The 27,170-nt window shown below is 46.5% G+C and overlaps 2 protein-coding genes and 1 long non-coding RNA gene across 3 annotated transcripts in view; 2 read left to right on the top strand and 1 right to left on the bottom strand.

Annotated features, from left to right (window-relative positions):
- Positions 1–27,170, top strand: part of LOC122940391 — a 1,778,572-nt gene that overhangs the window by 1,725,797 nt on the left and 25,605 nt on the right. The window lies entirely within an intron of this gene.
- The window catches only part of LOC122940426 (oocyte zinc finger protein XlCOF6.1-like), a 273,710-nt gene that overhangs the window by 117,101 nt on the left and 129,439 nt on the right, over positions 1–27,170 (bottom strand). The window lies entirely within an intron of this gene.
- On the top strand, positions 1,637–26,836 carry LOC122940500. Its single transcript, XR_006390324.1, has 4 exons — positions 1,637–1,702; positions 26,240–26,383; positions 26,513–26,693; positions 26,776–26,836. It is a non-coding gene; the product is annotated as an uncharacterized LOC122940500 (long non-coding RNA).

The following is a 27,170-nucleotide window of genomic DNA, read 5'->3' on the forward strand; positions in this document are numbered from 1 at the left end:
AAATGGGGGCATTACAAGGGGGTATTTTTTGCACTGTCACATTATAAGGAGAATTATTACTACTGGGGGGGCATTATGATGGGCTTTATTACTCCCCCATGGTGTGACCCCCTAGTAGCAGCACCAGCCTCTCCCTGCTCTGCTATCCCTCTGCCCCTTCTCCAAATACTTATTATGAAATCTTTCTCATTAGGATAAAACACCTCATCAGCTCCACCGAGCCCCCGGCCAAGTGTGGAAGTGGCGTCCGAGATCCCCAAGGGCCAAGCCAAGTAACTGTAAGTTTTCATGTGAAATATGTTTGTTATACACATATAGCCTACACTGTGCCCCACAATATACAGTATACCGCTACACTGTGCCACACAATATTTTTTATTTTATTTTTTTGGGGGGGGGGGGGGGGGGGCACAAGGTTAGCTCGCACAGGGCGCCTGAACACCTAAGGCCGGCCCTGGGTGCACCTCCGCTCTATCTTTATACCTGTGACGCTACCCCTTGTGACAGCAGCAGACAAGCTCAGATCAACTACAGAGACAATCCCCAGCGATAAGACACAGCGCGGCCATTTATGTGCTAACACTAGGAACAACAGAAGAGAAGGTTATTCCTCCTTTTCCCCCACAGCGGAAATCCTACATCTGCCCCGACATAAGGTATCGCTGACATCATTTCTAATAACTGATATGGGGAAAAGGGACAGAGTTACCCCTAAACATCTCCTGAGCGCACACAGAGCCCCGATACCAGCAGATTACATCGCCGGCTCTGCTACATGGACATGACAAAGACTCCGCTGTAGTAACTGAACATTACACATACACAGCTCTGCTACATGGACATGACAAAGGCTCAGCTGTAGTAACTGAACATCACACATACACAGCTCTGCTACATGGACATGACAAAGACTCAGCTGTAGTAACTGAACATTACACATACACAGCTCTGCTACATGGACGTGACAGAGACTCAGCTGTAGTAACTGAACATTACACATACACAGCTCTGCTACATGGACATGACAAAGACTCAGCTGTAGTAACTGAACATTACACATACACAACTCTGCTGCACACACTGATAGAACTCTTTAGAGGCATATTACACATAAACAGCTTGGTTGTATGCACATACAGCTCAACTACACAGACATTACATGGCTACAGCTCATCTATACAAACATTACAGGCTTACAGCTTTGCTACATACAGACTGGGATTCCACACAGCACAGCAGAGTCTCTCACACAGAGCAGATAAACCTGGTCATGTGATCTCCATGACTCCTCCCACACCTGATCACATGGTCATGACATCATCACAGGTCCTGTACCTTCTCCTGCAGCATAACCTCTAACTCCCCCCCACACACCTGATCACATGGTCATGACATCATCACAAGTCCTGTACCTTCTCCTGCAGCACAGCCTGACTCCTCCCACACCGCCTGACTCCTCCCACACCTGATCACATGGTCATGACATCATCACAGGTCCTGTACCTTCTCCTACAGCACAGCCTGACTCCTCCCACACCGCCTGACTCCTCCCACACCTGATCACATGGTCATGACATCATCACAGGTCCTGTACCTTCTCCTGCAGCACAGCCTGGAGCCCGACTACTACATGGAGGTAGAAATTACAGCCCAGGAGGCTCCATAGTGAAGGGTTGTCAGAGGAGGACACGCCTGCCCCCAGGTAAGTGGAGCACTCATCACAGCCACACATATAAGGCTCCACAGCCACAGAGATACACAGCTCCATCCGCCCTTAAGGCCAAGTTCACACTGCAGTTATTTCCTTCAGTTATTGAGCCCAGACCAGCAGTGAAGCGACTCGGAGATCAGGTGTAATGGGAAGATCTGCACTTGTTCTGTGGTTTTCTCCCGCACCAGGTTTTGTCTCACAATAACTGATGGAAATAACTGATCAAATAACTGAGGTGTGAACTCAGCCTAATCTACAAACTCCAGAGAACATGAAGCAGGAGGTAAAGACGCAGCTTCTGGGGCAGGACACCAGCCTAAAGATAATAACATAACATACAAATCACAAGAGGTTGGTTCTAGTATACAATGCATTTCAAGTGCGGCCTTCCTCAGGTGCAACAAAAGCCAGGAGCAGGGAGCGTTATATAGAAGACATATCCAGGAGATCTCAGAGACGTGGACTGGAGCAGGGGGCGTTATATAGAAGACATATCCAGGAGATCTCAGAGACGTGGACTGGAGCAGGGGGTGTTATATAGAAGACCTATCCAAGAGATCTCAGAGACGTGGACTGGAGCAGGGGGCGTTATATAGAAGACATATCCAGGAGATCTCAGAGATGTGGACTGGAGTAGCGGGCGTTATATAGAAGACATATCCAGGAGATCTCAGAGACATGGACTAGAGTAGAGGGCGTTATATAGAAGACATATCCAGGAGATCTCAGAGATGTGGACTGGAACAGGGGGCGTTATATAGAAGACATATCCAGGAGATGTCAGAGATGTGGACTGGAGGAGAGGGCGTTATATAGAAGACATATCCAGGAGATCTCAGAGATGTGGACTGGAGGAGGGGACGTTATATAGAAGACATATCCAGGAGATCTCAGAGACGTGGACTGGAGCAGGGGGCGTTATATAGAAGACATATCCAGGAGATCTCAGAGACGTGGACTGGAGGAGGGGGCGTTATATAGAAGACATATCCAGGAGATCTCAGAGACGTGGACTGGAGCAGGGGGCGTTATATAGAAGACATATCCAGAGACGTGGACTGGAGGAGGGGACGTTATATAGAAGACATATCCAGGAGATCTCAGAGACGTGGACTGGAGGAGGGGGCGTTAGATAGAAGACATATCCAGGAGATCTCAGAGACGTGGACTGGAGGAGGGGGTGTTATATAGAAGACATATCCAGGAGATCTCAGAGACGTGGACTGGAGGAGGGGGCGTTATATAGAATATCCAGGAGATCACAGAGACGTGGACTGGAGGAGGGGGTGTTATATGGAAGACATATGCAGGAGATCTCAGAGATGTGGACTGGAGGAGGGGGGTGTTATATAGAAGACATATCCAGGAGATCTCAGAGACGTGGACTGGAGGAGGGGGCGTTATATAGAAAACATATCCAGGAGATCTCAGAGACGTGGACTGGAGGAGGGGGCGTTATATAGAAGACATATCCAGGAGATCTCAGAGACGTGGACTGGAACAGGGGACGTTATATAGAAGACATATCCAGGAGATGTCAGAGACGTGGACTGGAGCAGGGAGCGTTATATACAGTCAGGTTCATATATATTGGGACATGGACACAATTCTAACATTTTTGGCTCTATACACCTCCACAATGGATTTGAAATGAAACAGACAAGATGTGCTTTACCTGCAGACTGTCAGCTTTAATTTGAGGGTATTTACATCCAAATCAGGTGAATGGTGCAGGAATTACAACAGTTTCCATATGTGCCTCCTAGGGTTGTTGCGGGTATCGAAATTTCGTTACCCAATCGATACTTTTGTCCCGGTTTCCATACGATACCGGGTTTTCCATTTTTTCTATACTGGGCTGCTCTGCTGCGTAGTCTAGTATCTCTGAACATGAACGGGCTGCTGTCAGCGCGCTCATGTCCTCTCAGCAGCACAGGGGAGAAGGAAGCAGTGTCTCCCTCCCCCTGTGCCGCTGCCACCAATGAGAAGAGAGGGGCGGGCGCACTGCGCCACCAATGATACGACCTTTCCTACAAAGAGCGGCTGTCTCCTCTCCTGCTCCACATGCTAATTACTATCGGAGCAATGGGGAGCAGACATCAGTTTCTCTAGTGGGCGTTCCTTCTCCCTGCGCTGCTCTGCGATTGGACAGTGCTACAGCCAGGGAGAAGGAACGCCCACTAGAGAAGCTGATGTCTCCTCACCATTGCTCTGATAGTAATTAGCATATGGAGAGGAGATAGTAATAGGGCAATGCGGGCGAACGGAGCGGCACCCAGGACTAATAGTAAGTGCTGGGACGCCGCTCTGTGTAGCCTAATACTTAAAGTCTGGACCCAGGAAAAGTAGTTATTCAGTCTTTATCACATAATACAGGAGGCGGGTGCCGGCAGCATAATCGCATTGCTGGGTTAACTGCCGCTGATCTGCCAGTACCTGCCTCCTGTATTAAGGGGTAATTATCATTTGTGGCGCAGTGCGTCCTCCCCCCACCCCATCAAAATCATTGGTGGCACAGTGCGCCGGCCCCTCTCAACCCCCCAGTAGTAAAATCATTGGTGGCAGTGGCCACAGGGTCCTCTCCCCTCCCCCTCATTGGTGGTGCAGTGGCAGCTTCTGATCGGAGCCCCAGCTGTGTAAGCCTGGGGCTCCGATCGGTTACCATGGCAGCCAGGACACTACTGAAGCTCTGGCTGCCATGGTAACATCCCTGATGCTCTGTGCTCTATCCACAGGGACAGTGTGAGGTCCTATTCACCCTGATAGAGCTCTATCAGGGTGAATAGGACAAGGGATGAAAAAAATCCCAGGTTCTAGCCCCTAAGGGGGAGAAAGTTATTAAATAAAAAGTGTAAAAAATAAATAAATAAAAAACTTTAAAAAAAAAACACCAAAATTTTAAGTATGAATCACCCCCTTTCCCAATTTCACATATGTAATGTTTATTTTTTATACATTTTATCTCGCCACATCAGAAAATTCCAAACTATTAAAATATTTTAAAAAATCTATGCGGTGAACGCCTGAACAGATAAAAAAAACTGCGTGATTCGCCATTTTTTTTTAAGATGCGGAATGCACGTGGCTTTTTTGGTTTATTTTTTTTCGCATGGTATCGAGTATCGCAATACTTTTCATGGTATCGAAACCGGATCAAAAATTTGGTATCGCAACAACTCTAGTGCCTCCCACTTGTTAAGGAACCTAAAGTAATGGGACAGAATAATAATTAATTAAAAATCGCAGCAGATGATCTTTAATTGGAATGCTTTTATTTGCTGAGTACATTGAGGAGACATGTGGCAGTTCGTGTTAAAGTTTTTGGTGCGTAGGCCTTCGCCAGACACTGCGATTATAATATAACAGAATTCATCAAAACATAGAAAAATTAAAAAAGAAATAACTAATAAATCCTATACAAGACTTATGTAATATAATAAAATGGCTATCTACTTCGTAGCAGGTATTATTCTGGAGTATATTCACAATCCCATCAACAGTCACATATCGTTAAGCTTTCAAAATGGTAACATATTCATTTGTGGGTCATAGTTGATATCTCTAGCCAACTGAATGTCCAGAAGGCTATACCACCACAGGCGAAAAACACAAGGGGACGAAAAAACCCAATTGGAAGTTTTTGATGCTGAGTACATAATGCACGGCAACACCAGAATGCTGAGTATATAGTACATGGTTACAATAGAATGCGGAGTACATAACATAAGACACAGAGCGTTGAGTTATACAATATAGGGCAAATGCTGAGTATATACTACATGTTTACGTCAGATCGCTGGGTCCATACTATAATATGGGACTGAGATATTGTGGTCCTAATTGCAGACTAGGACCTATCTGCCCGGGTATTGACTGCGTGATTTAAGGTGCTATGACTACATTGATTGTCCGGTGGTCGCCTCATCTACTTGTCAGGTACTTAATCCTCCGTAATGGTGGTAGATGGATCAATGTTCAATGAAAGACCATTAAGGAAGAGGACAATTCTCCCACTTCAATATTGTATATGAGATAACAGAGACAAAACAGTACACCTAGATAACAATATTAACCTTGCAGACAAGTGCGGTGGAGTAATCAATAGAAGTCACAACCCAATTGGATGTGGCGTATCAAGTTGTCCCTGTTTATCTAATAAGAACTTCATATGCAGGCCTTGATCCCCATTAGTGAGACTTACCTATGCCGCAGTCGGTATCCAGGATAAGGAGGGTGTTCACACCAAGTAGAATGGTGCATATAGCACCTAAAGGAGAAAGGTGTACCTAAAGACCGCCAGATGCCCCCTTTATATACTGTGATGTAATGTCTGCTTGAGTGCACGTTGAACGCGATGCGTTCCAACTACCGGAAGTGAATCAGGCGGTGGAACGCATCCAAACCAGAAGTGCGTTCCATCGGCCGGAAGGGGATCGCCTGTGGAGCGCATTATGAAGCTTTGTGGCAGGTTTAGTATAGAATGAGAAGGTGTGAACTAGAGTTATTGCGATACCAAATTTTTCATTCGGTTGCGATACTCCATACCATTCAATACCACGCGAAAAAAATAAACCAAAAAAGCCACGTGCATTCCGCATTTAAAAAAAATGGCGAATCGCGCAGTTTTTATTTCTTTTTTCTGTTCCGGCGTTCACCGCATAGATTTGTTTTATATTTTAATAGTTGGGACTTTTCTGACGTGGCGATATGTAATGTGTTTATTATTTATACATTTTATATGTGAAATTGGGAAAAGGGGGGTGATTTATACTTAATATTCTGGTGGGGGGTTTTTTTTTTACACTTTTTATTTAATAACTATTTCCCCCCTTAGGGGCTAGAACCTGGGATCTTTCATCCCTTGTCCTATTCAGCCTGATAGATCTCTATCAGGGTGAATAGGACTTCACACTGTCCCTGCTGCTCTGTGCTTTGTGCACACAGCATCAGGGATGTTACCATGGCAGCCAGGGCTTCTGTAGCGTCCTGGCTGCCATGATAACCGATCGGAGCCCCAGGCTTACACAGCTGGGGCTCCGATCAGAAGCTGCCACTGCACCACCAATGAGGGGGAGGGGAGAGGACCCTGTGGCCACTGCCACCAATGATTTTAATACTAGGGGGGTTGAGAGGGGCTGGCGCACTGTGCCATCAATGATTTTAATGGGGTGGGGGGTAGGGGGGGCACACTTTGCCACTAATGATAATTACCCCTTAATACAGGAGGCAGGTACTGGCAGATCAGCGGAAATTAACCACTCAGGTGCCGCACCTGAGGGGTTAACTGCCGCTGATCGCATCTCCCTGTCAGGGGCAGGGTGCCGGCAATGCGATTCTGCTACCGGCACCCGCCTCCTGTATTGTGTTAAAGACTGACTGACTACTTTTCCTGGGTCCAGACTAAGTATCAGGCTACACAGAGCGGCGCCCAGCGATGTCCCAGCACCTAGTATTCGTCCTGGGCGCCGCTCCGTTCGCCCGCAGTGCCCCATTACTGTCTCCTCTCCTGCTCCATATGCTAATTACTATCAAAGCGATGGGGAGGAGACCTCAGCTTCACTAGTGGGCGTTCCTTCTCCCTGTCTGTAGCGCTGTCCAATCGCAGTGCGGGGAGAAGGAACGCCCACTAGTGAAGCTGATGTCTCCTCCCCATCGCTCCGATAGTAATTAGCATATGGAGCAGGAGAGGAGACAGTAATGGGGCACAGCAGGCGAACGGAGCGGCGCTCAGGAATAATGGTGAGTGCTGAGACATCTCTGGGCGCTGCTCTGTGTAGGAAAGGTCGTATCATTGGTGGCGCAGTGCGCACGCCCCTCCTCCGCCCCTCTCTTCTCATTGGTGGCAGCAGCACAGGGGGGAGGAGGGAGGAGGACAGCTTCCTTCTCCCCGTGCTGCAGAGAGAACATGACTGCGCCGATAGCAGCGCGCTCATGTTCAGAGATACTAGACTGCGCAGAAGCGCAGCCCAGTATCGAAAAAATGGAAATCCCAGTATCGTATCGATACCGGGACAAAAGTATCGATTGGGTAACGAAATTTCGATGCCCGCAACAACCCTAGTGTAAACCCTATAAGCCAAATGCAGATAATGTCAGAAAAATGGATATATCAAAGAGAAAGAAGATGTAGAAAGAATAAAGAAAAAGGTTTAGTGAAGTAATTTCTAGTACAATCTATCAGTATAAATAGTCAGTACACCAATACAGTATAAAGGGGGTGGGGGGGTTAAAAGGACTACCAGAGGAGAAAAAAGGGAAGAGATAGAGGGGGGGGGGGGGGAATGTGTTCTGAGATGAATATTCCTGTAGAAGCGTTGGAGGTCTAAATACAACTGAAACATGTTCAAACGGTAAGAAGGACAGAAAAACTGACCTTTTTGTAGAAGGTCCAGTTCTGCTGGACCCAAAGAGATTGAAGAGAAGTTGATCACCAGAGATTCAGGTTGAGAGTCAGCGAGAATTACCTGTGAGCGTGTGGTGATTGATGATGTTTGTTGGGTTGGTAGTTGTGCCAACCTTTGGCCTCTTCGGACACTCCTGGGCCTCTGCTGGTCATTTGGGCGATCTCGTTGTCTGGATTCCTCACCAGAGTTCGACTGCTGAGAATCAACCAAAGATGTTCTGCTACCTGGTCGTCGGTTGCGATTGGTTGTATCCAGCCAATTGTATACTCTGTTGTTCCGATAGTCTTCCATGTCTCTAAGGATCTTCTTCTTTTTAGAGGATTCTATCTCCTTGCGTCTTTCCATTAGGATGGAGAAAGTCTTCTTTTCTTGAAGTTTAGTATATTCATCCTTGGGCATCACCCCTTGTAGTTGAGTTTCAATGGAGCGTATCTTGTCTTTGGAGTCTGTCATTGTCGTCTGTAGATACATTAACGTGAGAGTCATAATGTCAAAAGAGCATTTGTTTAAAATCTGCTCAAACTTCTTGCAGTATTCTGGGTTGTCTTTAAAGAAGGTGGGACGTGTAAGCATACGTAGTCCCCGTGGAATTCTAATAATACTATGTAGCTCATCTTAAATCAAACTTTCACTTTTTAATACTTGGTTGCAAATCCTTTGCAGTCAATTACAGCCTGCAGTCTGGAACGCATAGACATCACCAGATGCTGGGTTTCATCCCTGGTGATGCTCTGCCAGGTCTCTACTGCAACTGTCTTCAGTTCCTGCTTGTTCTTGGGGCATTTTCCCTTCAGTTTTGTCTTCAGCAAGTGAAGTGCATGATCAACCGGATTCAGGTCAGGTGATTGACTTGGCCATTGCATAACATTCCACTTCTTTCCCTTAAAAAACTCTTTGGTTACTTTTGCAGTATGCTTCGAGTCATTGTCCATCTGCACTGTGAAGCGGCGTCTAATGAGTTCTGAAGCATTTGGCTGAATATGAGCAGATAATATTGCCCGAAACAGTTCAGAATTCATCCTGCTGCATTTGTCAGCAGTCACATCATCAATAAATACAAGAGAACCAGTTCCATTGGCAGCCATACATGCCCCGCCATGACACTACCACCACCATGCTCCACTGAGTCATGAGCAGTTCCTTTCCTTCTCCATGCTCTTCTCTTCCTATCACTTTGGTACAAGTTGATCTTGGTATTATCTGTCCATAGGATGTTGTTCCAGAACTGTGAAGGCTTTTTTAGATGTCGTTTGGCAAACTCTAATCTGGCCTTTCTGTTTTTGAGGCTCACCAATGGTTTACATCTTGTGGTGAACCCTCTATATTCACTCTGGTGAATTTGACACACATACACCTACCTCCTGGAGAGTGTTCTTGATCTGGCCAACTGTTGTGAAGGGTGTTTTCTTCACCAGGGAAAGAATTCCTTGGTCATCCACCACAGTTGTTTTCCGTGGTCTTCCGGGTCTTTTGGTGTTGCTGAGCTCACTGGTGCATTCCTTCTTTTTAAGAATGTTTCAAACAGTTGTTTTGGCCATGTTTTTGCTATCTCTCTAATGGGTTTGTTTTGTTTTTTCAGCCTGATGGCTTGCTTCACTGATAGTGACAGCTCTTTGGATCTCATCTTGAAAGTTGACAGCAATAGATTTCAAATGCAAATAGCACACTTGAAATGAACTCTGGACCTTTTATCTCCTCATTGTATTTGGGATAATGAGGGACTAACACACACCTGGCCATGGAACAGCTGAGAAGCCAATTGTCCCATTACTTTTGGTCCCTTAACAAGTGGGAGGCACATATGCAAACTGTTGTAATTCCTACACCGTTTACCTGATTTGGATGTAAATACCCTCAAATTAAAGCTGACAGTCTGCAGTTAAAGCACATCTTGTTCATTTCATTTCAAATCCATTGTGGTGGTGTATAGAGCCAAAAATGTTAGAATTGGGTTAATGTCCCAATATTTATGGACCTGACTGTAGAAGACAGAGACGTGGACTGGAACAGGGGGCGTTATCTAGAAGACATATCCACGAGATAGAGACGTGGACTAGAGCAGTGTAGATCCAGAATATTCTAATCGCAAATTTTTATTGCAAATTTTCCATGCAAAAGGCTACACTAATAAGCTTATCATAAAACTCATAGTCTAATATTCTTGTCAGAATACTATGAAACCAATGGATGGCGCTATTGAGTTTTGAACAGCGCCATCTATTGGTTTCATAGTCTTCTGACAAAACTATTAGTCTTCTCATAAGACTGTGAAACCAATAGATGGAGCTGTTCATAACTCAATAGCGCCATCTATTGGTTTTCATAGTCTTATGACAGCTGAAAAACAGGGCAGATTATGCTCATTTGCATGTCTTTCCCATATGTCCATGTTTATGCAAATTAGTTTTTACATGACAAAACTGTATAGAAAGGTTATTGAATATTATGTTGGGACAATCGGAAAACATTTTTGCCCTAATGATATTGATCTAGGTGTGCAGGTCCACCTAAGCCATCCAAGAGCTGTTTTGGAATATCTTATAGTGCACAAGGCTGCCATTGTAAGGTATGCTGGCTGTTATCTGTCTCATGGATAGATTAACAGCTTGCACATACCTGGCTTTTGGCAACCTTCTTGGAGCCCAGCACTGCCTTCGTCCTCCGAATCTCCTCCTTGCTCACAAAGTTAGATCGCCGTAATCTCACGATGCGCAGTTGCTTCCCTGAAGCTGACGCCAGCACAGGGAAGGAACACTATGCCGGCACTGCGCATGCGCGAGCTCGCGGCGATCTAACTATGAGCAAGGAGGAGATTCGGAGGACGCAGGCGGTGCTGGGCTCCTTCACAGGGGGCGTGACTGGGCTCCAAGTGCTCCAAATCCAAAGTGAGGCAGTATATTTAGTGATAGGGACCCATCTGCGGAAGCCACATTGACGCCTGGTAGATGGGCCCGACACATATGTGCGCTAAGAGCTTCCATTACTCATTTATAGTCGGTATTGTACCACTTTTAACTAGAATGACCCCCCATTTCTTAGCTTTATTGTTTGTATATATAACGGTGTGCAGCCATTTTGTTTTTTGTAATTTGGGCTCCAAGAAGGTTAGTACAGCCCCTTGGGCTCCTTACCAGGCTCATTTACATATCTAAAAAATAAAAAGCACACAGTGCTATGGGACAGGTATATTGCGGACATGCTAGCGGCGGTCTAGCCGTGAATGTCCGCAGCTCTATAGGCTAAAACAAGGTGATAGAATCCCTTTAACTCCCTAAGCTCCCACTGTCTCTCTGGTGATGCTCGTTGCACTGGTAGTATTTCTGAAAACACTACCTTGGAGGTCTTGGACTTGAGCTTCTCTCCTAGTTCTCTAAAATCATTTTTAAGGACCTTCCATCTGCCCCTGACTTTGTCATTGGTGCCAATGTGTACCATGACCGCCGGGTCTACCCCCGCCCCACCCAGCAATCTGTCAATACGATCCGCAATATGCCGAACTCGAGCACCCAGAAGAGAACACACTGTTTGGCATTCACAGTCTCGGTGACAGATGACCCTGTCTGTCCTCCTAATAATAGAGTCCCCTACCACCAGCATCTGTCTGACCTTTGCTGCATGCCTTTTCTCATCTTTCCTGCTCCCCAAGAGTGCCTCCATTAGTAGAATAGCCCTCCAGTATTAATAATGCCCTCACATAGCCCCCAGTATTTATACTGCCCCCTAGAGTGCCCCAGTAGTTATATTCCCCCCTTTAGTAAAATTATAATTCATCAGCCCCTCCAATATACAGACCCATGTAAATAATATCAATAATAATAATATTTATATATCACAATCATATTCCGCATCGCTTTACAAATTCATAGGGTTCGTGTACAAAACAAAAGTAACTGGCTAATATACAACTGAAACACTAGGAGTCAGGGCCCTGCTCGCAAGAGCTTACAATCTATGAGGAATTGGGGGGTGACACATAAGGTAGTTGATTGTGATAAGTAGGATTCAAGCCATTAATGAACTGACAGGAGTGGTGCCGGACGATCTACTTCGGGATTGGGACTGCTAGAGGATGGAGTTTAGGCCAGAGGAGTTGGTGGAGGAGATGTTTGAAGGTGGAGAAGTTGTGAATTGACCTGATATTCCAGGGCAGAGTATTCCAGAGAGTAGGTGCAGCTCGAGAACTTGATTACGGGAGTGAGAGGTACGAATTATGAAGGTTAATAATCTTAGGTCGCTAACAGCATGGAGAGCACGTGTAGGGTGGTAGATGGAGATGAGGGAGGGGATTTATGGAGGTGCAGCACTGTGGAGAGCTTTGTGGGTAAGAGTGAGATGTTTGAACTGTATTCTGTGGTGGATGGGCAACCAGTGAAGTGACTGGCACAGGATAGTAGCATCAGTGTAGCAGTTGTATGGATAGATGAGCCTGGCTGCAGCATTTAGAACAGACTGAATGTCATGGAACCATGAACCAGACGTACAACAAGAGATAAGTGGAAAATAAGAAGGTTTTATTGAAGAGCAAGCCGTAGCAAAGTCCGAACGGATGGCTAAACCGAAGCAGGGTCTTGCGGAGACAGAGGTCAGGAACCAGAAGGGTAGTCAGACGAAGCCAGGAACAGGAACCAACGGGGTAGTCAGACGAAGCCGGAATCAGGAACCAACGGGGTAGTCAGACGAAGCCGGAATCAGGAACCAACGGGGTAGTCAGACGAAGCCGGAATCAGGAACCAACGGGGTAGTCAGACGAGGCCAGGATCAGGAACCAGAAGCAGCAGCAGTCTTGGAAGCATGTGAACACAGGAGGACCAACAAGGAACTGAAGCCACAGACCTCCTATATATGAGCTAGGCATCCAGCTCCTCCCAGTGGGAAGGAGGAGCCGCAGGGTGGGAGGCTACAAGAAAACCCAGAAACCAAGATGGCCGCCAGCACATGTCAAACGAAGGGAACAGCAAGGAGGTAAGACCATGACAGTACCTCCCCCTCAAGGGCCCCTCCTCCGCGGAGTAAGGAACGGTTTCTGAGGGAAGCGTGCGTGGAAGGCTCGGAGCAAGACAGGAGCATGGACATCTGCGGAGGGAACCCAGGAACGCTCCTCTGGACCATAACCACGCCAATGGACCAAAAACTGCACCCGGCCGCGGACCAGGCGTGAGTCCAGGATATTGCTCACCTCATACTCCTCACGATTGCCCACTTGGACCGGACGAGGCCGAGGAATCGAGGAAGTGAAACGATTACACACCAGTGGCTTCAACAGGGAGACATGAAACACGTTGGAGATCCGCATGCCAGGAGGAAGCGCAAGGGCATAGGCTACCGGGTTTACCCTGCGAAGCACTCGGAAGGGACCAACAAAGCGAGGCGCCAGCTTGGGAGTGGGCACTCGAAGGTTGAGGTTGCGGGTGGACAACCATACGCGGTCTCCGACCTGGTAGGAAGGAGCGGGCGCTCGTCTGCGATCAGCCTGGAGTTTCTGGCGCTGCGCAGAGACCTCAAGGGACCTCTGGATCTGTACCCAAGAAGCACGTAGGACGGAAAGGTGATCCTCCACAGCCGGAATATCCTGGGGAGAGAATACCTCCGGTAACACGGCAGGTTGGAACCCATAATTGGCCATGAAGGGAGACGTCCCAGAGGAAGAGTTCACCGCCGTGTTCCTGGCAAACTCAGCCCAAGGCAGGAGGTCAACCCAATTGTCTTGGTGATCGGAGACATAGCAACGAAGGAATTGCTCCAAGGCCTGATTGGATCGTTCTGCGGCCCCATTGGACTGAGGGTGGTAGGCCGAGGAGAAAGAGAGATGAATCCCCAACTGGGAGCAAAAGGCGCGCCAGAACCTGGACACAAACTGACTCCCCCGATCCGACACAATCTCCTTGGGCAAACCGTGCAACCGGAAGACCTCCCTGGCAAAAATCGAGGCCAACTCTTGTGCAGAGGGTAACTTCTTGAGAGGAACACAGTGGCACATTTTGGAAAACCGATCCACAATCATGAGAATGACCGTATGGCCTCGGGATGCAGGGAGGTCCACAATGAAATCCATCCCCAGGTGTGACCATGGACGCTCCCCGGTGGCTATGGGTTGCAAAAGGCCCAACGGAAGGTGCCGAGGGGACTTACTCTGGGCACAAACGGAGCATGCCGCTACATATGCGGCGATGTCGGAACGTAGAGAAGGCCACCAGAACAGACGTGAAACCGCCCAGGACAGCTGATTCTTTCCAGGGTGCCCCGCGGCCTTGGAGTTATGGTAGGTTCGCAACAACCGAGTGCGCAACTCCTCAGGCACAAAACATCTGCCGTTGGGTCTCCCAGAGGGAGCACCAGATTGAGCCGCCAAAATCTGCTCACCCAGAGGAGAAGTCAGGCTGGTGCGAATAGCGGCCAGGATCTGATTCGGGGGTATGACCGTAGTCGGAATCGACTCCTCCCCGGACAGCTCGGAGTACTGCCGTGATAAGGCATCCGCTCTGATGTTCTTGGAGCCGGGTAGGTAGGAGACCACGTAATTAAAACGTGACAAGAACAGAGCCCATCTGGCCTGACGTGGTGTCAATCTCTTGGCCTCAGAGAGGTAGGTCAGATTCTTGTGGTCCGTCAGGATGAGAACCGGAACCACCGAGCCCTCGAGCAAGTGCCTCCATTCTTTAAGGGCCTGCACGATGGCCAATAACTCCCTGTCACCAATCTGATAGTTGCACTCCGCGGAAGACAGTTTCCGGGAGTAAAACCCACAAGGAAGCAGAGGACCCTCTGGTGTTCTACGCTGAGACAGGAGGGCGCCTACTCCCGTCTCAGACGCGTCCACCTCGAGGACAAAAGGCAACCCAGGGTTGGGATGCGACAGAATCGGAGCCGACACAAAGGCGGACTTTAGAGCCTCAAAAGCTCGGATGGCCTCGAGCGGCCAGACCTGAGGATTACTGCCCTTCCTGGTCAGATCCGTGAGAGGCTTGGCTAGCATGGAAAAGTCCCTGATGAACTTCCGATAATAATTGGCGAAGCCCAAAAAGCGCTGCAGGGCACGAAGCCCACTGGGCTGGGGCCACTGTAAGACAGCCGAAACCTTCTCAGGATCCATGGAGAACCCCTCAGCGGAAATGATGTAACCTAAGAAGGTTACCTGGGATCGGTGAAATTCGCATTTCTCAAGCTTACCGAACAGCTTGTTCTCTCGTAAGCGTTGCAACACTCGTCTGACATCCAGAATGTGGGCCTCCATGGATGCAGAATATACCAAGATGTCATCCAAATAGACCACCACACACTGCTGCAACAGGTCACGGAAAACATCGTTGATGAATTCCTGGAAGACTGCGGGCGCATTGCACAACCCAAAGGGCATAACCAAGGATTCATAATGACCGGTCCTGGTGTTAAACGCGGTCTTCCACTCATCGCCCGCCTTGATCCTTACCAGGTTATATGCCGCCCTCAGGTCGAGTTTGGTAAAGACCGTGGCCCCTTTGAGGCGATCGAACAGCTCGGAAATCAAGGGTATCGGGTAAGCGTTCTTGATCGTGATGCGATTGAGACCCCTGTAATCGATGCAAGGCCTCAACTCGCCGCCCTTCTTTTTCACAAAGAAAAATCCAGCCCCTGCCGGGGACGAGGATTTGCGAATGTGTCCGCGTGAAAGCGCCTCCCTCACGTACTCCTCCATGGCCTCATTCTCCGCTACCGACAGTGGATAGACTTTGCCACGAGGAGGAACGGCACCGGATTGTAACTCTATGGCACAATCGTATGGGCGGTGCGGAGGTAGGGCAACCGCGCGCACCTTATCGAATACATCCCGGTACTCTTCGTATTCAGGAGGCAACAGAGAGTCCGAGGAAGTACACAGCAACTTGACAGGCCCATGGATGCAACTAGCCCCACACTGCGGTGACCACGAGAGGATCTCGACCGATCTCCAATCGAAAGTCGGATTATGCTTCTGGAGCCAGGGGTACCCCAAGACCACCGAGTAGTGTGGAGACGAAATAACCTGGAGACAGACCGACTCTCTGTGAACGGCACCAATGGCCATCCCCACTGGAAGGGTCTCATGAGTCACGTGTGGCGGCAGAAGGGGTCTGCCGTCTATCGCCTCAAGAGCCAGTGGGGAACCTCGAGGCTGCAGAGGAATGGAATTGGCGGCAACGAACACTCTATCAATGAACAAACCACCAGCACCAGAGTCCACCAACGCCTGGGTCGTCACCGAGCCCCCGACCCAGGAGAGGACAACCGTGATCAGTGGTTTGTCAACACGGGAAACCGGGGACGAGGAGACTCCACCCAAGATCTGCCCCCGACAGGACCTCAGGTGCGAGCGTTCTCCCGGACGGTTCGGACATGCCAACCGAAAATGCCCACCGAGACCACAGTACATGCATCGGCCCTCGCGTCTCCGGAGTACCCTCTCCCCCTCAGACAGGCGAGCAAACCCCCGCTGCATGGGTTCACCCCCAGACAAGTCATCCCCAGGAGGCGTGGGAGGAGAGGGAGGCACGGGTGGGACAGCAAACGTAGGCGCCAATCTGTTAGGAGACCTCCGCAGGCTCTCCTTAAAGGAAGGTCTCTCCCTGAGTCTGGTGTCAATCAAAATCAGGAAAGAAATAAGAGACTCGAGCTCCACTGGTAGGTCCTTAGCTGCAACCTCATCCTTCAAGGCATCCGAGAGACCATGAGAGAAAGCAGCGACCAGAGCCTCATTATTCCAGCCCACCTCTGCTGCCAGGGTACGAAACTCAATGGCGTATTCAGCTACGGATCGTGAACCCTGTCTGATGGACATAAGGAGCTTCGCAGCAGAGGCAGCACGAGCCGGCACATCGAATACCTTCCGAAGAGAAGCAACAAAACCGGAAAACTCGGCAACCACCGGATTGTTGTTCTCCCATAAAGGGCTGGCCCAGGCCAAGGCCTTGTCCGAGAGCAGCGAGATCAAGAAGCCCACCCTTGATCTCTCAGTAGGAAAGGCATGTGGCAGCAACTCGAAGTAAATGCCCACCTGGTTAAGGAAACCTCGGCACTGAGTTGGCTCTCCCCCAAAGCGCTGTGGAAGGGGGGCAGAACCGGTCAGACCCTGAAACACCACAGGCGCAGCAACAGGTGTCAGGGTAGACTCTGGCGCAACAACCGGAGCGGCAGTAGGAGCGGGCCCAGGAGCGACAACCGACCCATCGGCAACGGAAGCTAAATGAGCCGTGCGTTCAAGCAGGGTTTGCAACGCCACAGCGAACCGACCCAACAGGTGATCCTGCTGATCAAGTCTGGCAACCAGCGTAGGTAGCGAGGGTGGCCCTGTACCGTCAGAATTCATGGCTTGGTCCTAATGTCATGGAACCATGAACCAGACGTACAACAAGAGATAAGTGGAAAATAAGAAGGTTTTATTGAAGAGCAAGCCGTAGCAAAGTCCGAACGGATGGCTAAACCGAAGCAGGGTCTTGCGGAGACAGAGGTCAGGAACCAGAAGGGTAGTCAGACGAAGCCAGGAACAGGAACCAACGGGGTAGTCAGACGAAGCCGGAATCAGGAACCAACGGGGTAGTCAGACGAAGCCGGAATCAGGAACCAACGGGGTAGTCAGACGAAGCCGGAATCAGGAACCAACGGGGTAGTCAGACGAGGCCAGGATCAGGAACCAGAAGCAGCAGCAGTCTTGGAAGCATGTGAACACAGGAGGACCAACAAGGAACTGAAGCCACAGACCTCCTATATATATGAGCTAGGCATCCAGCTCCTCCCAGTGGGAAGGAGGAGCCGCAGGGTGGGAGGCTACAAGAAAACCCAGAAACCAAGATGGCCGCCAGCACATGTCAAACGAAGGGAACAGCAAGGAGGTAAGACCATGACACTGAAGGGGGAGAGTTTAGTGAGAGGGAGACCGATTAGTAATGTGTTGCAGTAATCAAGAAGAGAATGAATCAAGGCAACAACAAGAGTTTTTGCCATTTCCACCGTAAGAAAAGGGCGGATTCTGGCGATATCCTTGAGGTGCAGACGATGAGAGCGAGCAAGTGATTGAATGTGGGGAACAAAGGAAAGATCAGAGTCAAATGTGGCCCCGAGACAGCGGGCATGTTGCACAGGAGCTATGATAGTGCTGCAGACCGAAATTGAAATATCAAGTTTAGGTGGGTTAGTAGATGGGGGAAAGACAAGAAGTTCAGTTTTAGAGAGATTCAGGTTTGGATACAGAGAGGACATGATGTTAGAGACAGCTGACAGACAATTGCTGGTGTTTTGGAGTAAAGCAGGGGTGATGTCAGGGGATGAAGTGTATAGTTGGGTGTCGTTAGCGTATAGATGGTATCGAAAGCCAAATCTACTGATAGTCTGTCCGATGGGGGCTGTGTAGAGGGAGAAGAGTATAGGACCTAGTACTGAGCCCTGAGGAACACCAACATCAATAGTAAGAGGAGAAGAAGAGCCAGCGAATAATACACTATAGTAGCGGCCAGAGATAGTAAAAGAACCAGGAGAGAGCAGTGTCCTTAAGGCTAATTGAGTGGAGCATGGTGAGAAGGAGTTTAGTCTTCGGTTTTAAACGCTGCCGAGAGATCCAGCAGAATCAGTAGAGAATAATCACTATTTATTTTTGCTGTTAGGAGATTGTTAGACACTTTAGTAAGGGCAGTTTCTGTAGAGTGAAGAGGGCGAAAGGAAGATTGTAAGGGGTCAAGAAGAGAGTTTGTAGAGAGATTGCTTATTAAAAAACATCACCCCCTCCCCAGCCACCTCCAACATGCAATCCCATGTAAACAACATCACCCCCTCAACATTCAGTCCCATGTAAATAACATCACTCTCTCTCTGTCACAGCCACTATCAACATACAGTCCCATGTAAATAACATCACTCCCTCCCCCAGCCACCTCCAACATTCAGTCCCATGTAAATGGCATCAATCCACCCCTCTCCAACATGCAGTCCCATGTAAATAACATCCCTCCCTTCAGCCCTAACAAACAATCCCAGTTAAATAACCACAAACCCCCCCCCCCCCCATTACTCTGCTCTCACACCAAATCTTTCCCTTCACTTACCTCTCCTCATGTATCAGACCTCACCACTGTTTCTTCCCCAGGACTTCTCTTCACTGCAGAGCGCCATCCTCTCCTGCACTGGTCACATGATGGTGACATTATTGCAGGTCCTTATCCTCTCCCTTCATCACTGATCACATGGACTGTGATGTCCTCACAAGTCCTTTAGCTCTTCCAATGCATTAGATTCAATTGTATTGCCTTCCAATTGTATCTATCTGGCAGGCAGCACAGGTAGAAGGATGTGGGCAGCACAACTATCTGTAGAGTACGGTCGGAGTGCCAGCGGCTGTGGGGGTGATCCACCTCCAATGTATAAAAAAATAATAATTCCACAGCACATCCAAGTAGTAAAAAGTAGAAAAACGGCTTTATTCACCAGACACGCGACGTTTCGATCCGCTCAATGGGATCTTTCTCAAGCAGTGACGAAGTGGGCAGTGCAATGTGCATATTTATGCAGCTTGACATCATTAAATAATCAACAAGTCAAGTACATTCATCAAAGTTAATAAATTCAAAAATAATAATACAGACAGTACTATCCATGTATTTGTACAATCACATCCTATAACAAGCTTAAATGTGATGATATGGTATCATTCCTTCTCATGAAAATTCAACATAACCATAAAAATAAAACAATATACTAATTGTGATAATAAAAACACAGGTGTAGGTCTTCTTAATAACCTAAAGTGTACAGGTGTACCTTCAGTGAGATGATGAGATGGGTCCCAGGAGTGTGCGACCCATCTCATCACGGCGTATCAAACATTGCAGTACGCATGTCAGAGGCCATTTCAAAACACTCCGGTCACATGATTGCATGTTAAGCCGATCATTAAAGTGCGCATGTCCAAGGACCTTGGAACATGTGATCGTGACATGTGATCGCACATCCGATCATGTGATTAGGTGTATTCCGTCACAGAGAGCAATACAAGATTCCAAGTATTCTATAGCCTTGCGAACACATCAGGAGACATGATCGCGTATCCGATCATGTAATCAGACGTATAAACGCCTCATCAGAGACATTGTAAGATTACAAAGTGCTTCACAAGTGCTAAGTTACATAATCGCCGAAGTGACTCCTGTAACCCGGCACATGAAATCGCCAATGTACACAAGCATAACATGGCTCTTAACAGAGTCCCATTGCGATCAGCAAAATAATAGCTCCGATGTTAAGAATATATGAATGTGGGTCAGTGATCAGCCAGAGAGGCAAAAGGGTGACATAATAGACGGAAGTACCGTCACTATAAGGGAAGCAAAGGTACATAATGCGCGGTAGTACCGCCAATTACCAAATTGAGTGTTTAATCCAGATGGTTATTATTACAATACCCCCTAGTCTTAACGAGGAGCCCAACTGATGTGGCTCGTGTTGTCACCACAAAACCACAAGCTGGAATATCCCCCCTGTCCGTGGGATACCATTCCTGGAAATCCAACATGACAGACCCGGGATCATCCTCTAGATTACGGGGGCAATCTTATAAGGGCCCATTGAAAAACCCTTAATGTCACCTATCTCTCTCATATTACTGACTCCAAGGACATATCCACACATCTAACCAGAACATGCAGATCACATAAATGGACATCGTAGATACCCCATAGTAATACTGTGCATAGTCATATTCATGCGCTAGGTACAGGAAAAATAATAATGCACAAGGCTCAATCATTATTATATCAACCAAAAATTTGAAAAATTATGATGTATATTAAAAAAAATATATAGGAACTTGTAATGCAAATAATTCAGGTCCCATCATGATCCAGTAGGTTAGCCTTCCACCGCTCACTCCTGGCGTAAACAAGCCCAATCTTCACCATAGTCCTGAGGGTAATAAAAACAATGTATAAGATCACCTTGTTTGATAAACAAGGGGCACTACCACATACAACTCTGTAATGAAACAGGCGAGAGGAATCCCAAATGTGACCACTCAGGTTAATAACCAGGGCCTATAGTCCACATTTAACCCTTGGTCTCAATGTGTTTAATTTAGCAATCCACCGAATCTCACATTTTTTGAGTAAAGTGTGTCTATTGCCACCCCCACGGGGAGTGGGAATATGATCAACTAGCATACATTTGAGGTCCCTTTCTTTGTGGCCCATGTCAGTGAAATGTTTTGGAACTGGAAGATCCATACGTTTTTTACGAATAGTATATCGGTGCTGATTAATTCTACTTTTAAAATCCAGTGAGGTCTCGCCAACATATAGTAACTGACATGGGCACCAAAGAATGTATACGACAAATGAGGAATCGCATGTTAAATAATGTTTGATATGATATTTTTTCTGTGTCAATGGATGCAGAAAGAAGCTGCCTTTCTGCATATATCGACAATTTATACAATTTAAGCAGGGGAAACTTCCCAATTTGGGGCAGCGTAAAAAGGTCTGGCCAGATTCTTTTTGTGGACCTATATCAGTGTGGATTAATTTATCTTTAAGGTTCCTGGCTCTCTTATATGACATGAGGGGAGGAAGAAAAAATTCTTCAATTCCCCCATGTCCACTCCTCAAGACAGGCCAGTGTTTTAAAATAATTTGTCGAACATGTGTGCTGTCCTCTGTGTAGACAGTAACTAGAGGAATTCTCTTCATTTGTTTATTATTATTTTTGTCCTTCTTTTTAAGAAGATCAATGCGTGATTTCTCCTGTATAGAAGTGAGATGTTCATTTAGTAGAGCTAAAGGATAATCTCTATCTATAAAAGACTGTGTCATGCGTTTGAGTATCTGACAACTCATCATTGTTGCTCACTATGCGCTTTGCACGATAAAATTGGCTCAGAGGAAGGGACTTAACCATGGCTCTGGGATGTGCACTGTTGTAACTTAATAGCGTCTTGCGATCGGTGGGCTTACAATACAAGCACGTTGACAGCACATGGTCCTTAACAGTCACAACAGTGTCCAAAAAGTGTATTTGCTCACTAGAATGTTCCAAGGTGAATTTAATGTCTGCATCAATGGTATTCAGAAATTGAAAGAACTCCATAAGTGAGTCCTCCGACCCAGTCCAAATCAAAAAAATGTAATCTATGTATCGCCACCACTTCAGAACATGTCGGAAGTGGGGCGATACATAGATGTACGTCTCCTCTGGAGATAAAAGTAATCACCAAACAAAAAATAATTGCATGTCAGCACCAAATGTAAAAGTTGTAAAATAAAGTCCTTACATTCGGCTGAAAGGGTGGACTGGGTCAGGGGCCTTGGTAACCACCTCAATACCAAAATTATGTCTAATTGAAGTATATAAACTGGTAATGTCTAACGATGCTAAGATTGCATCCGATGGTAAAGTAATCTCTGCCAGTTTATTAAGAAAATCAGAGGTGTCCTGAATATAAGATTCAGCTGACAATGCATATTGTCGTAATACCCTATCTAAAAAGATAGAGAGATTAGACAAAAGGGATCCCCGACCAGAGACAATAGGTCTCCCAGGGGGAGTTTTGAGATTTTTGTGAATCTTAGGCAATAGATATAGGAACCGTGTCATGGGATGTGAGACTGAAAGGAAATCTTTGAGCTTGTCATCAATGATGCCAGCGTTGCTGGCCTCTTGTAGCAAGCTCTGTATCTTCCGTTCAATATCCCATCTAGGGTCAGTGTGTAATTTCTGATAAACCTCACAGTCTTCCAACTGTCTATTGGCTTCTGCAATGTACTGATGAGTGTCCATGACCACAATCGCACCGCCTTTGTCAGCAGGCTTGATGGTGAGACTGTGGTCATGGACCAACTCATCAATAGCACGCCACTCAAGTTGTGTTATATTGGGATGTATAAATCTTTTCTCTGCATTCAATTTCAAGGTATTCACATCTTTCATTACCGCATCAATGAATAAATCAATCGCTGGGGACGACACAGGTGGAATAAAATCACTTTTGTTAAACAAATTATAATCACTCAATTTCAATTCAGTATTAGTACAAACTTTACCCGTAGATGAATGTGTTGAAAACCAGGTTCTAAGCTTCAGTCTGCGGAAGAATTGATGTAAATCCGCTTCGAGTTGTAACCAATCCGTGTTACTATTGGTACAAAAGCTTAGACCCCTGGCCAAGACATTCAATTGTGTGTCTGATAAAACATGTGAAGAGATATTTACCACAATACTAGCATCATTTAGTTGCGTTTTTTGACCAGTGGCCTTTTGTTCCTTGTTTTTATATTGGTAGCGATGGCGTTTTCGTCCTCCACGCCGCGTTCGTTTCTTCCTGACTAATTCGTTGTATACTCTAAAAAAGGCTCAGTAGTAGAATTGTTTTGTTGAATTTGGGTCAAGTCCCTAGTAGGAATTTTCTTTCCAGCTTTTTGAGTGCGTTGTTGTGACTGATGATTGATTGTCCAATTATAAACATTTCCCTGTATTGTAATCTGACGCATCACGTTGCCATTTGCTACGCTTGGTGTCCTGTATTTCAGTCCTTAGTTTATCCAGCAACGGTTGAAATTTGGATAAATAGTCCTGATATTCATCTGTAGACAACAGGGAACATAATGTAGCCTGTATGGATTCTTGTTTTTCAGTGGTATCAACCAAATCTTTTTGGAGAAATTCCATATTCAACAAAATGAGATCCAGTGCAAATTTATTAGCATCGGATTCATATTTGATGCGAAACTCTATCATGCATATACATAGTGGGTTGTGAGTGTGTCCTCAACCCTCGAGGTACTCTGTTGGTTTTGAAATATTCACCCAATGTGGTAAGGTGCAAATCAAGACTCACCAATTTCTTGGTAATACGTTCAAAGTCCCTGTTTGGTATCCAAGATGTTAGGAGTAGACAAAAACTTGGCATCTCCCTTGTGGGCACCAAGGATTCTGCTCGCCTGGGATTCTGTTCCTGGGAGTATGAAAAAACGCCTGGTGTAGACAAGTCCCCAGTGGGAAAATTTGTTTCAGAAGTCATCTGGTGTATGGCGGTGTGCTCAGCTCCACTTGATACGATGATAGCACAGGTAGAAGGATGTGGGCAGCACAACTATCTGTAGAGTGCGGTCGGAGTGCCAGCGGCTGTGGGGGGCGATCTGGCAGGCAGTACATTTGGGACCTGAGACAAAACATCTGGGGCCCAAGCCCCGAATGTTTTAAACTAGAAACACCTCTGCCCCTGCCTTTCTGTAAGTGTGATTTACTCCTCCTCCTTATCTTTTCTGCGAGGTCCAGAGCTTAAAACGAACATAGTGTGAAGTGAGGGAATGGACATCACAGCATTACAGTGATGGCAGCGTTCACAGAAGTGATATGTTCCTTGTTTCTTAGTGAAATGCATCTAGCTGTGCAGCTGAAAGAGGGAATAATATGTCCGAAAAATACATTAGAGAAGCCCAATAAAGAAGCACAGCAATTATATAAACTTTATTGGAAACATTCAACATTTTTCAAACCAGCACCTGGATCTGAATGCTATATATATGAGCATGTCATAAAAAAAATTGTGTAACCTTATATGTATGTATCTGTATAAGCGCCAACTGTCCGGGGGTGTTCGGAGTTGGACCTCTACATTGAGCTCATATTAAAGACCTATCAAGAGTACATGCCGGAGAAACCCTTTAATGACCAGCTGTATTTCGTCATGTCGCTTGTTAAAAATAAATCTATTAAACTACAACATCTGTGAGGTTGTGATGAGCTGCCAAAAAACAAATCTGCCAACCCAATGTCTGTCTAGATAGAAATAATCTTTATGTATCGCCAACATATTCCACAGCGTTTTACAATTACACTGATTTGGACCTGTAGAATCCTCCACTGCTCCAGCACTGAGGCTCCTGTGATCTCCTTCAGTCCGTTTACATCACTGCAACGACAATATTGGTTGGAGCCTTGGAGCTATGGCGGTATGTACACTATCCTAAAGAATTATTAGGAACACCTGTTCTATTTCTCATTAATTATCTAGTCAACCAATCACATGGCAGTTGCTTCAATGCATGTAGGGCTGTGGTCCTGGTCAAGACAATCTCCTGAACTCCAAACTGAATTTCAGAATGGGAAAGAAAGGTGATTTAAGCAATTTTGAGCGTGGCATGGTTGTTGGTGCAAGACGGGCCAGTCTGAGTATTTCACAATCTGGTCAGTTACTAGGATTTTCACGCACAACCATTTCTAGGGTTTACAAAGAATGGTGTGAAAAGGGAAAAACATCCAGTATGCGGCAGTCCTGTGGGCGAAAATGCCTTGTTGATGCTAGAGGTCAGAGGAGAATGGGCCGACTGATTCAAGCTGATAGAAGAGCAATGTTGACTGAAATAACCACTCGTTACAAGCGAGCTATGCAGCAAAGCATTTGTGAAGCCACAATATGCACAATACGCACAAGCTTGAGGCGGATGGGCTACAACAGCAGAAGACCCAACCGGGTCTTCACTACAAATAGGAAAAAGAGGCTACAATTTGCACGAGCTCACCAAAATTGGACTGTTGAAGACTGGAAAAATTGGTTTCTTGAACATGACAATGAGTTCACTGTACTAAAATAGCCCCCACAGTCACCATATCTCAACCCAATAGAGCATCTTTGGGATGTGGTGGAACGGGAGCTTCGTGCCCTGGATGTGCATCCCTCAAATCTCCATCAACTGCAAGATGCTATCCTATTAATATGGGCCAACATTTCTAAAGAATGGTATCAGCACCTTGTTGAATCAATGCTACGTAGAATTAAGGCAGTTCTAAAGGCAAAAGGTGGTCCAACACCGTATTAGTATGGTGTTCCTAATAATTCTTTAGGTGAGTGTATATCACCTGACTATTGAGGCATATGATGGTCTATGGTGGTCACATGCTGTGGCATCACTGATGACATCTTCTATTGGCTGTAGGGTCATGTAAAGGTGTGGCATACCATGAAACTGCCTTGACATCACACATGTTTCGATCACTATAAAAAGCGAGAACACAACATCTACACTTTATTATCTCCTCCGTTGTCTCCTCTTATTATCTCCAGTTATTGTAATTTACATGTGATTTTTTATTTATTTTTTAGGATTTTAAATCATCTCATCTACTTTCCATTCAGATTCCTACAATATAGGATCCGCTCAGTGGAGATCTTCTATATAAGATCCTTCTCTTGATTGACCCCACAAGAATGGACAGGGACAAGATGGCGGAGAGTATAATAAATCTCACCCTAGAGATCCTCTTCTGGCTTACTGGAGAGGTGAGAGATTCTGATGATGTCACATTACATCATCTTATCTATGTTACTAACAGATGGACATGACTGGAGAGGTGAGGGACTCTGGAGATGTATGGAGTGATAGTTATTACTGTGTCTCTCTATAACCAGGACTACACAGTAGTGAAGAAGACCTCTAGTGAGCGCTGTCAGGCCCCTGTGTCTGAAAGATGGAGCAGAACAGTGAAGCCCAATCATGGGGCCTCCACCTCACCCCCTGATACATGAGGAAATCAATATAAAGAAGATCCTAGCACTCACAAAAAATATAATTGAGCTGCTGACTGGAGAGGTGACACTGCTGGGAATGCTGGGACATTATACAGGAACGCTATGAAGGGATCTGGGTGATGACTGTATCATTGTGTTGTCAGGTTCCTATAAGGTGTCAGGATGTCACCATTTATTTCTCCATGGAGGAGTGGGAGTATTTAGAAGGACACAAAGATCTGTACAAGGACATCATAATGGAGGATCACCGGCCCCTCACATCACCAGGTAATAGACATGACTAAATACACACGTCCTCTCATTATCTGTATGTAAGGGATGAATTCAGTCACTGGATGTGTTTCCTACAGTAAAGGAAGAGATGAGAACACCAGAGAGATGTCCCAGTCCTCTTCTTCCACAGGATGGTTCAGAAGAACATCACAATGTACCACAGGATGATCAGGTAGATAGAGATAAGGTCTCTTAAAATGTCCCCTATGATTTGTAGAAGGCTGTGTAAATCTTGTCTTCAGTCTTGTTTTATCCACCAGTATTA

Source organism: Bufo gargarizans, chromosome 6 (assembly GCF_014858855.1).
Source record: "Bufo gargarizans isolate SCDJY-AF-19 chromosome 6, ASM1485885v1, whole genome shotgun sequence".
In the NCBI taxonomy this organism is placed as follows: domain Eukaryota; kingdom Metazoa; phylum Chordata; class Amphibia; order Anura; family Bufonidae; genus Bufo; species Bufo gargarizans.